We start from the raw sequence: 12,744 nt of genomic DNA on the forward strand, positions 1-12,744 counted from the left end.
TTTCTCCAGTGGGCACCTGCCTGTGGCTTCAGTGTTTGAGTGCTGCCTTTTCTCACAGAATCATAGAACATCCTGAGCTGGAAGGGACCCACAAAGATCATGAAGTCCAACTCCTGTTCCTGGACAGGACACCCCAAGAGTCACACCATGTGCCTGACAGCATTGTCCAAATGCTTTTTGAACTCTGTCATGCTTTATGCTGTGACCACTGCCCTGGGGAGCCTGCTACAGTGCCCAACCACCCTCTGAAAAATCTTGTCCTGATATCCAGCCTTGAGCTCCTCAAGCCTAGCCAATCTCACTGGTGAGTAAGGCTGAGGAAAAGAATTCACGTGACAAAATTTAATGAATCAATGTCAGTAATGAAACTTGCAACTGCAGACTAGTTGAGAGTGCAAAGAATATTTAAAAATGTGACCCAGTCCTCCCAGCACACATATTTTCTCTGGGTAAAAGTAATGTCATTTGCAGATACAAGTCTTGTAGGGAAGTTTTGTAAGCATTTGGGAAATGAAAACTATCCTTACATACTGAATAACCAAAGAAGATAGAGGGTGGGGGAAAAAACATATGTGACAGTTGTGTTGTGCGACAGCTTTTCTTATCCTCCTCCAAACCATTTGCCTGGCAAATCCCTTCTTTTTTTTAGTTTTTCCTTAACTTTTAGGGTCTTATGGGTAGCTTACCCCTCAAGGAACAAGCATAAAAAAAAAATCCAGGGAACATTAAAAATCAGAATGTCTCTACCACATTTATTCATTTCTATTATCTACATCAAAGCATGAATTTGGGGAAGGTATGGTTATCCAGGATAAAGAATCTTTAGCAGAAGACCCCTTTCCTCAGTCTCCCTGAACACATAAATCACAAATTCTCAAACAATCCTAGGACACAGAGGTATTTGATTAGGAAAAACCTGCTCTAATGGAAAGGTTTTAGTAGGCTCGGGATGAAAGAGATGCTATGATTTCTGGTGAATTCTGGAGTTGTGGGTCTTCCTGGGTCATACCATCTCTAGCTCCCTTGGAGACTGTCGCAGTGCTGAACACTCAGCAGCTTTGATATTCATCCAAGATGCAGCGTGACTACTCCAGAAGGTGCTCAGCTCCACGATCATATTTAAAACATCAGCTTCTGTCTCTGAGGTAACAGGCTGGGTATGATGAGTCGGAATCCCACTGAATGAAGCATCATACAACCATCCTTCAGAGGCCATCTGTACCTCCCCCAGAACACTATGGCTTTTCATAGCAGTCTTGGAAGAAAAGTGCACTCATCACACCTCCTGGGAATTTCTGAAGAATACAGTTCAAAAGTTCCCTTTTCCACTGTTTCCTTATTCTAAAGCAGGGAAAGTATCTTTGTCCTGTCCAGATCTTGAAGAGATGAAATGAAGTTTGGCACCTTAATTTCAAAATATTAATGATCACTTAGACTTTCACTTCAGCTCAGACCTGATTTATGGCTTTAGCCTTGCAGGACATATAATTCAAATCACCATCCACTTAGGTCCACAGGAAGAATCTTCAGGCCAAACCATTACAGCAATCCGTTACTCTTCTGGCTTTTCTACACCTCCAGGAAATGTCAGTGAATGCCAAACTTTTGCAACTACAAACAAAGGGAAATGGATATTCATCTCTACCATTACTTTCATAATTAGTTGAACAGGATAAAAACAATCTTACCAGGAAATCCTCACAAGTCTGAACTACATCTGTCAGCCTTGTTTGCTTGCCAGTTCTTCTGATGAACCACAGGAAATATATTCCAACTCCAGCACAGATTGTTCAGAGGAGACAAGACAAGCTCATTAGCACTGTAACCTACAGGCAGTAGGCAGACAGACAAAGCCTTCAGCCCTTGGATAGGGTAGAGCAGATGCAACCACACGGACTTGCCCGATGCAACTGGATTATGTATTCATATTCATGTTGATCATATTACCCCAACTGTGGCGCTTTATCAACGCACACGTGATCTTGATAGAGCAGGCTCTTAGATCCCAAGCTCACGTGCATGAGAAACCTGGAGAGTGCAGGTTCCCCTGCATGCAGCTTCCCAAAGAACTGTATTTCTTCCATGCTGGAGGGTAACTCTGCAGTAAAACTACTAATTGATGCAGTCATTAGTTATTAATTGAGTCACTTGGAAGAGTGGTGTAGTTGCTTGTGCAGGACTTCCTAGGCACAGTAAGCCATGATATGAGTACAGCACTTTTTGAAAACTGTATGATTTTGTCAAAGCTTGCTGTACAATATACCATGAAATGTATTAAAATAAATAATCTGAGTAACTGAACAGTATATTTAAAATTAAATACATCATAAAGTAAATGAGGCATATTTCATGCGTCTGCATGTTTCTGTTCCCTCTAGCTAAATTCCATATCATTAAATGGACAATTTCACTAGGCTTATTAGTTTGTTGTCTATAAAACTTTTAGCAAATTTATATATGCCCCCCTCAGCTGCTTTCAGATAAAGGCATTAGAAGCTGTTTGACTAAAAATCTTTTTTCTCATTCTTCTCATCTGTGGATTTCACTCAGAAAATTTTCAGTTCATTTCATTAAGTGAAGGAGGCAATCTTTATAAAAGTTTCATTTTGAAACAGATTGCTTGGAGTCCTTTACTGTAAGAAAAATACTGCACTTTCGATCCCACTATGGCACTCTCCTAATTTTATGAGATTAGGAATAGCCTGTCAAAATTCTGGAACACAGGGGGATCCTAATCATGAGCAGCTTGTTCCAGTTAGAATCATATTTCCTATGTTGCAGGACAGCAGTGGGCAAAGTGCTTCATTTGCACCTCACAGAAATGTGCTTTTCCTCCCCAATTTCTCAGCAGAATGCAAAAAGACACTTCCTCTGGCCCTTAGCAACAGCCCTTAGCAAGGGCTGACAGAGAAGTACAAGCAGCAAAGCCAGGACTAGCAAAGAGCTATTGATTCATGAATGAAAGAGAACATTTTCTAGAATAAAAAAAAAATCATCTAGTCACAATAACTCTAGGACAAGTCTAACTGTAGTGACTAGAAGCAAAAAGAGCAGGCAACTTGAATTGACATTGATCTTGCTGGCATTCCAAGGGTAATATTTTCATTATGATAAAATGTTCTTTAACAATCTCTCCGGTGAATTGGGCACAAACATGCTTTTCTTCTACATTGGTCCTGCCTATCTTCCTGTTCTACCTATTTTTATACTACTAAAAAATATTTGTTTAGGCAATGCAAACAAAATCCCCCTTTCCATGTGTTTAAGTTCCCTTGCCATTTATGCTATACTGTAGTACAAGGCCAGCAAGACAGATGATAATTTCATTTCAAATGAATTTTTTGTCTCCTTTTCAATTTTCCCTCAGAAAAGGAATAATAAAACTTGCCTAAAATGCTAGTAACCATGTAGGACCTGGATGAAAATTCTACAGCATCCCTTCCCAACAAATACACTGGCAGATGAGCATACACACATACACAAATAAAAACACATTTATGAGGTGGACAAGTGTGTTTTGTCCAGAGAAATATTTTTGTGTGTGATAATATAGAATAATCAACACAAAGTTGCATATTATATATAATATATAAATACATAAAATTTCTTCAGCCTTTTTTAAACTTTTGATTCCCAAAAGACAACAGGTGAAAAGATGCAATTACAAATAATCACTATGGATCTCCATCTTGCATAAATTTCTGTGGTTTTCTTTGCCCATCTTAATCGGGCGATAATTTGTCTAATTAACTCTTTTCATATGAGAGAAATAGTTTGTGTGCTTTTCAACACAGCTTCAAAAATATTATGTCAGTATTACGTGACCAAATGCATTGGTAGCAGAGATATGACTATTGCTTGTTATTCTAAAACATCAGCTGTGCATTCACAAGCTGCACAGAAGACAGTCTCTGACTGAAGTCCTGTAGAGTCTCTGAGAAGATTTATGTGATTTTTTTTTTCCTGCAGCTTATGATGTGGCAGAATGACCAATTTATCATGTGGGTGGAACTTTGTTCAGCACATGAAAATGCCTCCGCTCTCCAGATTATGTTCTCCTGTGGTAGGCAGTAATGCTTTCTGCCCTCCATATGGCCAACATGTGCCAGCAGACACCAAATTGGTATGTGGGTTAAATGTAAAATAACCACAAGAGCTCCTGAGCCAATAATTACAAAGCTCCTTTTGATATGGTTAGTGTCTCATTATCTGTACTGTGCAATAATAAAACAGAGCTCATGTTGTCCCTCTCTTCTCATTTGGTAGCTGGGGAGCTCATTGCAGAGCTATCACACACAATTGATGTTCACAAAATTCTTCTAGGGATTGTCATAGCAGCAGCAAAGAGCACACCAAAATCGCAGTTCTAATTAGACATTAGCTTGAATAAATGCTGGAGAGGACAAAAAAGAGGCTTATTCTGTGCATTCACTAGAGCCATGTATCTTGCATCCTGGTCTGAGCTGCTCAGGCTCTGGGATAAATCAGCTGGTTTAGAGGGCATCTCAGATGTTAAAGAAGTCCCTTTGTCCGTTTAAAGCCTATATTATCGATTTTCAGCACTCTGTACTTGTGTGTACAAGGAACACATGGCTCTGTAAACACTGCTAGTTCCCACTTCTATCCAGGTGCAGTTCAAGGCTTGGATGTGAGTTATTTTATAAGTTTGGCCTTGCCACAAGTATCTCAAAAACTAGTCCCTGTGGTTTTTACCCAGCAGCTGAGATAAACTGGGATTCAGAAGCAAATGGTTCCTGGATATGCTTAGCTATAGCCTTAGGACAGGTCGTTCTTAGTAAAGGGTTCATGACTATTGCTTTGGTACACTAGATCTCAATATTTTTGCAAGGATTTTTAATAGACTTGAGATTTTTGGGAAAGTAGAATTTAGTGGGAGGGATTGTTGAACAGGGAGTGCTTAAACTGGTTTTTCTCTAACACTTGGCAAATATGGATTATTACTTGTCACAGTTCATAATGGTATTTTATGTGTGATTTTGACTGACCTGCTGTGTTAAATGAAAACAAATTGGGCTTTTCACTCATTGTCTTCTGAATATGTCATTCAGAACATTCTAGCTGTCTGGTCCAGGATAGGCTTCCTACTCATCTTCTTGCAACATCTATAAAACAATGGAGGAGCACAAATCTGTCTCTATCTGAAAATGCACAAACATTCTCATTAATCAGGAATAGAGTAGCTGGTGCACATATAAAATCCAGTTAGAAAGTAACTCACATGAGCAGCAAATAGGATTTTCACAGTTTTGTTGCCTATTTATCATTTACAACAGCTGACAGTGTTCCAATAAGCTTTAGAATTTCCCTCCTTACAGTGTATAAAGTATATTATTATGTTACTAATTATAGTGTATTAATTATTCATTATGTTGAATTAAAAAATAAAGAAAGGTATGCCTGGGGTATACAAAGGAAAGCTATGTGTATATAGATGTGTACAGGACAGGGCTCTAAGGTCTGCAAAGGACGATAATTTTTTCAATGTTCTGGCGTTATTTTTTGATCAAGGGACTGTAAGTCCTGTAAGGGACTTCCTGTGACCAAGGAAGTGAAAGACCTCTCAGTGGCAGCTTCTCTAGCTGTGACTTCCACCTACGCTGCACACTGTGGGCTCTGTAAAACCAGCAACGTGACGCTTCATTGACAACCATGTCACACATCAGGGGAGGCTGTGATTCCTCATGTTTTGTATGAACAATTTCAGCTCAGCTTTAAGGGCAACACTTGAAAAAAAAACCAAAAAAACCCCAACAAAACAAAACAAAAAAAACCCCAATAAAACAAAACAAAAAAACCCAAACCCCAACAACAACAAACCCAAAAAACTTTCTGCTTTACATTGGTAATTTTCATTTAATTACAGTTGTATTTGTAACTAAAATGCTAGCTATGTCATTTCTACCCTTTTCTTTTTTTTTTCCCCATTCTGTTATAAACCAGTCATTGGTTTCCTGACCCAGACAGCTCCCACGGGTATCAAACACCCTCTAAGTACTAGATTTTTGGACTGGCTTTCTGATTTGGCTGACAGACATGTGAAATCACACACAGGGAAACTTCTCCAAACCAGGTTGGCAGACACTGAAAGCTACTGCTATCTGGAGCCTGCCCAGAGATAGATGGGAATTACAGTAATTTCGTAGTCTCAGTCAAGTTCCTGGCTGACCAGTATCTGCATCACAAAGCCACCACTATACCCTTCACTTGGCAGTAATTAGTAGTTTGTTAACAATCTCCAAAAGGAAATGGATAGCAAAAAGCTCAAGAAAGACTAGAGAGTGAGTGATGGGGCAAAGAGCTGAATACCCAAAATAGCTATACACAATATCAGGAGTATGTTGAATAAAGAGGAAAACTCACAGTCATCATATGCACAAACCCATGACATCATAAGTGGCATGAAGTCCTGATGGAACAAATCAGGCAACAGGGACAGAGCTTTTTTTTCAGAACAGACAGGACAGGGCATTTAGACATGTATACTTGCTTTCCTTTTTAGTGAAAGCTAAGAAGCTGGCTTCTTGACTGCCTTTGAGTAAAAATGAAGAGGGAAAAGAAAAAGATGTATGTCTTGTTGGATGTGTTTTGAAGAAAACTAAATCATGGGGAAGAAGTAATACATGAAGGTCTTTTTGCTTGAGCAGCTCATAGAGATGTTGGATTCGACCTTGTCCATACAAGGGACTTCATATAGCATCATATCTTCTAAAAAGCAATAGAGAAGGACACAGACAGTTGTCAGGGTCTCGGAATACACTGAGAGCAGGTTTTCCCTCAGAAGGTGTGGTGTGAAGAGACACAATATTTGGGGACACAGCTAAATTGAATTTGATTCATCTAATAATGAAGGGTTGCTTTGAAGGGTAGAAGGTAGTCTGGGTGAAAGAAGGCAAGTATGAAATGACAGACCACTATTTTAGGAATAGCCTTACTATTAAGGATGAACAACATAAGAGCAGATTTCTAAAAATTCATAAGCTGGTGTGGAGGCCTCTTGAGAAGATAATTGGAAGGATAAAAGGGTAGGGGACCACTGGCAGATACTGAAAAAAACCCATACTAAAGGTTTTTCAATAAGCTGTTCAGATACAAGGGAAAAAGAAAGCACAATTGCAGGTTGATATGGTATTCTAAGGCATTCTTTAGGCACCTGGAAATCAAAGCCCCATACAAATCCTGGAAAACCAGGACACCTCTCTGTGTCTGACTATATAATATGCAAGGACAAAGCAAAATGCTTGGGCATACAAAGAGTTACAAATAGTAGGAGGGATAAAAGAGAGCCCAATAATGTTACCAGAACATAAGATGACAAAAGAAGTACAGCTATATAGAAGAGAGAGCAAATAACAAACTGCACAACAGAGGCCAAAGTATCCATTGTTTCAGTCTTCACTAAAGAAGCTTATGATGCACAATGCTGAATAAAATTAGTTTAAACAAAAGAATACGAGGTCAGGCCAGAGCAGACAGGGAACAGTTAGAAATGCTTATCTAAAGCAATATTCAAGGCCAGACCACATTCACCAAGAAGTACTGAAGGAACAAGTCACAGAGAGTGACTGATGTAATAATGTAATGTCTGAGCCATTAGAACTAGCCTGGGAGTATGTTGGCCTGAGGAACAAGAGGGCAATTTAGGATATAATAGAATAGCTATAAGTATAATTATAAGTATAATTATAATTATAAATATTAATATAAATACAGTACAATACCAGTCGGTTGAAAGGGGAAAAGGAATTCTAGAACAGCCAGCCTACCTCTGACACCCAGAAAGAGATTCCAACAACTCCATGTACATTATACTTACAAACACTTTTAGGAAAAGGTGTTAAAAATTAAAACCAAATCCCACCAAGTCAGACTGATTTCCTTCGTTTGCCAGATAACTCACATTCATAACATTCAATATGCTGTATCTTTATTTTAACAAGGGTTCTGGCATGACCCTTTGTGACATCCAAATGTTAACTGGTTAACTGTAAGTAAAATTGCTGTCTAAAGGATTGCACACAACAAATTGCAGACACACAGTTTGGTGACACACATGGGTGATAGTGTAAATCTTACCAGAAGGTAGTTTGATCTTACCAGAGGATCCTGTATATCTGGTTTTTTCTTATGGATGATATGGGAACAGAGAACACATCTATAAAATTTACAAATGACAGTGAGGAATCGGGACAGGAGAGTTATCAAGTGCTTTGGAAACCAGGATCTGAATTCAAAATAGTCTTCACTCTAAATCAAACAAATGGAATTCGGTAAAAACATATCTAAAGCATTATTCTTGGGAATAGCAAAACAAATTAATACTTAAACAATAGGAAATAAATTAAATATTTTCAGAGTTACTGAAGGGAAAAAAGGTCAAAGTTATGATAGGTTTAAAACTCAATGAACTAATAACATGGTACTTTTACATGTTTTAGGAGCTAGACTGTGTGTAAGAAATGGGGATTGGGAATTTTCAGCAGAAGTCCAATTTACAGCCCCAGGCATGCTTAAAAACACAAGGGGAATTAGAGAGAAGTAGACAGAATCAACAAAAGTGAAAGGAACACATGAAGAATGGTGGGAAAGACTGAGATGCCTCCTTCTTGAGGGGAATGACAAGAGGCACGACATCAGACTTCCAGTGCATAACCTTGTCACAGGGAGGGTGGTGGTCCACTGGAAACTGCTGGGACAAAAAGAACTGAGTTTTGTTGGCAGCAAAGCAGATTTGGATCTTGCAGTGAGACAAAATCCTAGCTTGTGAAGCCATTTGGCAAACACATTAATAAAGGCTGAGGAGTTCTCCCTCCCAGCAGAAGGATTTTATATTGAATATGTGTAGCAGCAAGAAGTCTACAATAAAACAATGCAATGTAAACCAAATTTTCTTTTGGAACCAGACATCCCACCCTGACTTTCCCAACTAATGGAAGTATTACTGGTAGCCTGCTTCACATGTTTACTCAACACTATAATTATCATTACCTACAGATTCACTGAGTTCTGATTTGCCCTCCACAGAATGATTGGTATCCTAGTAACACTTTTTTTTTTTTTTTAATATCAGTTATTTTTATCTTTGCATGATTTGCCAAACTACAAACAGGAGCAAAGGCTGAGGACCTTTCATGCTGTGTAAAGTCTGTGTTTTACCAAGACAGATAGTCTTTGTTATGCTCTTCAGGAGATCTTGGATCATACAGCTTGTTATTCCAGTTCAGAGCAGTCACTTCACCCAACTTTCCTTCTCCACAGCGGCTGTTGCCTTCACAGTATGTTCCTAATGAACACAGAAATGAGAGAACAAGAAAGATTACTTCAACTTAATTTTGCATCCACTCCAATTTTGCTCCCTCCCCAGGTACTCAATACAGCCAGGCCAGGCCAAACAATTTGAGTCTTAATTAGAAAATTATCATTAGTCAAAGAACATGGTGATTTCTTCCTACACAGCCATCCACCAGGATTTAACAAAAGCCACCATTTCCAATGTCCATGACTCCCTAAATCCATCTTTGTCTTAGGGGAAGAGGAACACTAGTTCTGCAGTGTCCCAGATCCCCTCTACATACCACTCTCTGGCAGTTTTTAGGATAAGAATTTGCTGCCTGGACCTTTGGCTTTGGAGGCTGTCTGTAGGACTGTGTCATGTCCTTTTCTGATGAAGACCAGTGATTAAGCCAGTTACCATTTTCAGTTCTTTGTGGGGATTGGTATCTTTATTAATAGTCTGCGTGAGAGTTAAGGTTGTTTGGAATCTCTCCCTGGCTGAAGATATGTGTAGGAGTGCAGGAATTACTGCAATGTGAAGTGATGGCCAGGATTTACCAGATTAATCAAGGTGCAAGATCATTGGAACTGCTCAAGCTCTTAACTTTGCTGTGTTTTCCAACTTTTACCTTCCCTTTTGGGTGGTCATGAGTTTTTCCACCCCAAAACACCCTGTCACACCATACTCCCATTTTCATCTGATTCATAACATCTCTGCATGGCCAAGGAAATTAAACAGTGATGCCCACAGTCTGGATTTGAGTGCGAACATCTTGAAAAAAGAGTTTTCAGGATCTTCACTGACAGCTGTGAGTGAAGGGTCTGGTCCACAGAGTCATCACAAACATTAACTGATTTTGGCTAGCAAAGAATCTTCAGAACCAAATCCTGCCCATACCCTGGGAAGAGGCTCATGGCTCCTGGACACCCTTGTGAGTCAGATCTGCTGTTGGAGAAGTGTGTCAACTGGGCATGCCAAGGAACCACTGACTCCTTCATCATTAAAAGCACACATTTCCTAGGTTACAGAGAGAGCTAATTTCTGCCTACAGAAGCTCCTTAAATATACCTTTATCATAGATGGTTTGAAAATATGTGTCGAGAACCAACACTACTAATATGTGGGTAAATTATAATGTATTGTATGACTGTCTTGTCACAAGGATGGTTGCCCAAAATATCAAGACAATTCCTCTTTTTTGTGGGTGAAGTCAAAACAGAGGGATTAAAATTTGATGGAAAAGACACTCACAAGTTTCAGACATGAATCCTGACACATTTCAGAGATTTCATATTTGTTTTTTGACACTGTATCTTGAATGAGACACTGAAAGTAGACTCTACAGACTTTTCCAAGAGTCCTCTGTAGTACTGTCCCTGAAGTTTTCTACGATTTTGTATGGCAGCACATTAACAAAGACTGAGCATTAGCACTTCCATCACCACTGTTTTAAATGCATTCTTTTTAAATACAGGACCAAATAAGTCTGAGTGCAAGAAAGATATCAAGAAAAGACTTGAAATAAATGGAAGCTATCCAGATGGATGTCAAAGAAAAAGCAAATGGCAAGGAAAAAATAATCTTATCCTGCCCACATCAGGTCTTAGAAACTAAATTTCTGTTTGCCACTTCAGCATAACTATGAGCAGCTATATAATCATCTAGGTTCTCATTACTCATTTGTCTGCAACACAGTCAGGGTGAATGATGGCAGTATCAGAGGAAAGATGCCATTAAAGTCAGTAGGCTCATTGTGAAGTTATTTAGCTGTTGCACACAGAAGATAAGGTATTCCCTGCTCAAAAGGCTGCATTTCTACTTTGCAGACATTAACAAAACAATGCAAAATCACAAAAGAGATTGTATCCTCCAAACTTCAGAGCAGACCACTAAAACTAGGACACTGCTGTGAACTGGGTTGCCTGTTAATGTACTCCACAGCTGGGATTGTACACATGGTGCTTGGAAACATCCAGTCTCAGAGCTGATACATCCCAGCACAGCACATTGTGCTCCCATCCACAATGAGGTGAGGAGGGTAAAGAAATCAAAGCAAAACAGAAGCTATAAATTTTTCTATATAGAGTCCCTGAGAACACTATACTTTTATGGTGGTGTAAAAAAAAAAAAAAAGGAAAATTAAAAAGAGAAAGAAGCAAAAAATAACCTGGTACTCAGTTTAGAAAATAGAAGACAAAGGGGAAATTACTTGTTCTTACAGAGGTGACACACCAGGTTATTATGCTTAGTTAATTTATTTTAAACTTTGCTGTATGTCAAGGCTCTTACTTGTTTCTCTTTTGTTTTCTGTGAGGGTTTTTTCATCACAAAATAGTCAGGTACCTTAACAAATTGTAGAATATGAAAGCCAGATGCCTTACATATTTCTTTGACTGTTATCTGCTTTCCTCCACCTAAACTTTATCATTTTTCTTTACCCCAAGACAAGAAGGTTTCCTAATCTTTCTTTTGGCCCCTAAACAAAGACAAAATTTGACGTGAACAATGGAGGATTTATCAATTGTTAGAACCATATAATCAATAATTTTCAAAGGGAAAATGCTGATTTCTGGACACTTGCCAAGCACCACTCTCTGGAAAGGAGGAAATTTGTAGACAATCTTCGAGGGGTGGAGTGCACATCTGTCTTTGTGCTACGGACAACTGGTGAATAATGATTCAATCCAGTATTTTTATTTTGCCATTAGTAAAAGAAAAATTGCTCAGGGTTAAATTCTGATTCTTGTCATGCCAGTGGTGAAACTTCTCTAAGCTCTGTTTGGATCAGGGCTTCACCCACAGCATATCACAAGAGTGAATTACCACTCAATATGTTGTTTCCTGCAAACTGCCCAGACAAAAGGACATTATTAATTTAATGTGTATTGTTAACACAGGGATGTCAGAGACTGCAACCTGTAGCCAGAGAATGAAAAGAGGGGGAAAACTTGACTCTAAATTAAATATAAATAGAGGCAGTTTTGTGATAGTGCAATAATCCTACTGAATATGGAGACATTGTTAATGCCTGTGAAGCTTTCTTTCAACAGGAGATGCAGCAGAAAAAGAGCAAAGCTAAGTTGCCCAAGTAATGTCCATTTCAAGTTCTACATGGTACACTGGTCACTATTATCTCTATACTCAGAAAGTAAATGTGCTTAGCAGAGTCTGATGCAAGTTTTGCTTCAACTGAATGACACCAGAAGCCTAGTGCCTGCAAACCTGTGGTCAAGGGAGGAACCAACACTGGAAAAAATATAAAATTTTCCCAGTTCTTTATTAACTGTGCAGTGTAATCTGATCACAGAAGGATGAGAAAATTTATATGATTTGTCATCATCAGAGGAAGACATAATTTGCATTGTGTATCAGAGACATTCCCTGGCACTTAATAGCTATGAGTGTTTTTTTCCCTGGGCACCACGAAGGGAGAGACATGACTGTCTAAAAAG

At 38.9% G+C, this 12,744-nt stretch overlaps 1 long non-coding RNA gene across 1 annotated transcript; it reads right to left on the reverse strand.

Annotated features, from left to right (window-relative positions):
• Nucleotides 1–781: 781 nt before the first annotated feature.
• Nucleotides 782–2,092, reverse strand: LOC146441097 (uncharacterized). The gene is made up of 3 exons (XR_014850398.1): nucleotides 1,689–2,092; nucleotides 1,499–1,569; nucleotides 782–1,404 (listed from the first exon to the last, which is right to left on the reverse strand). It is a non-coding gene; the product is annotated as an uncharacterized LOC146441097 (long non-coding RNA).
• Nucleotides 2,093–12,744: the final 10,652 nt, after the last annotated feature.

This window comes from Lichenostomus cassidix, chromosome 2 (genome assembly GCF_008360975.1).
Source record: "Lichenostomus cassidix isolate B80296 chromosome 2, HeHo_3.0, whole genome shotgun sequence".
In the NCBI taxonomy this organism is placed as follows: domain Eukaryota; kingdom Metazoa; phylum Chordata; class Aves; order Passeriformes; family Meliphagidae; genus Lichenostomus; species Lichenostomus cassidix.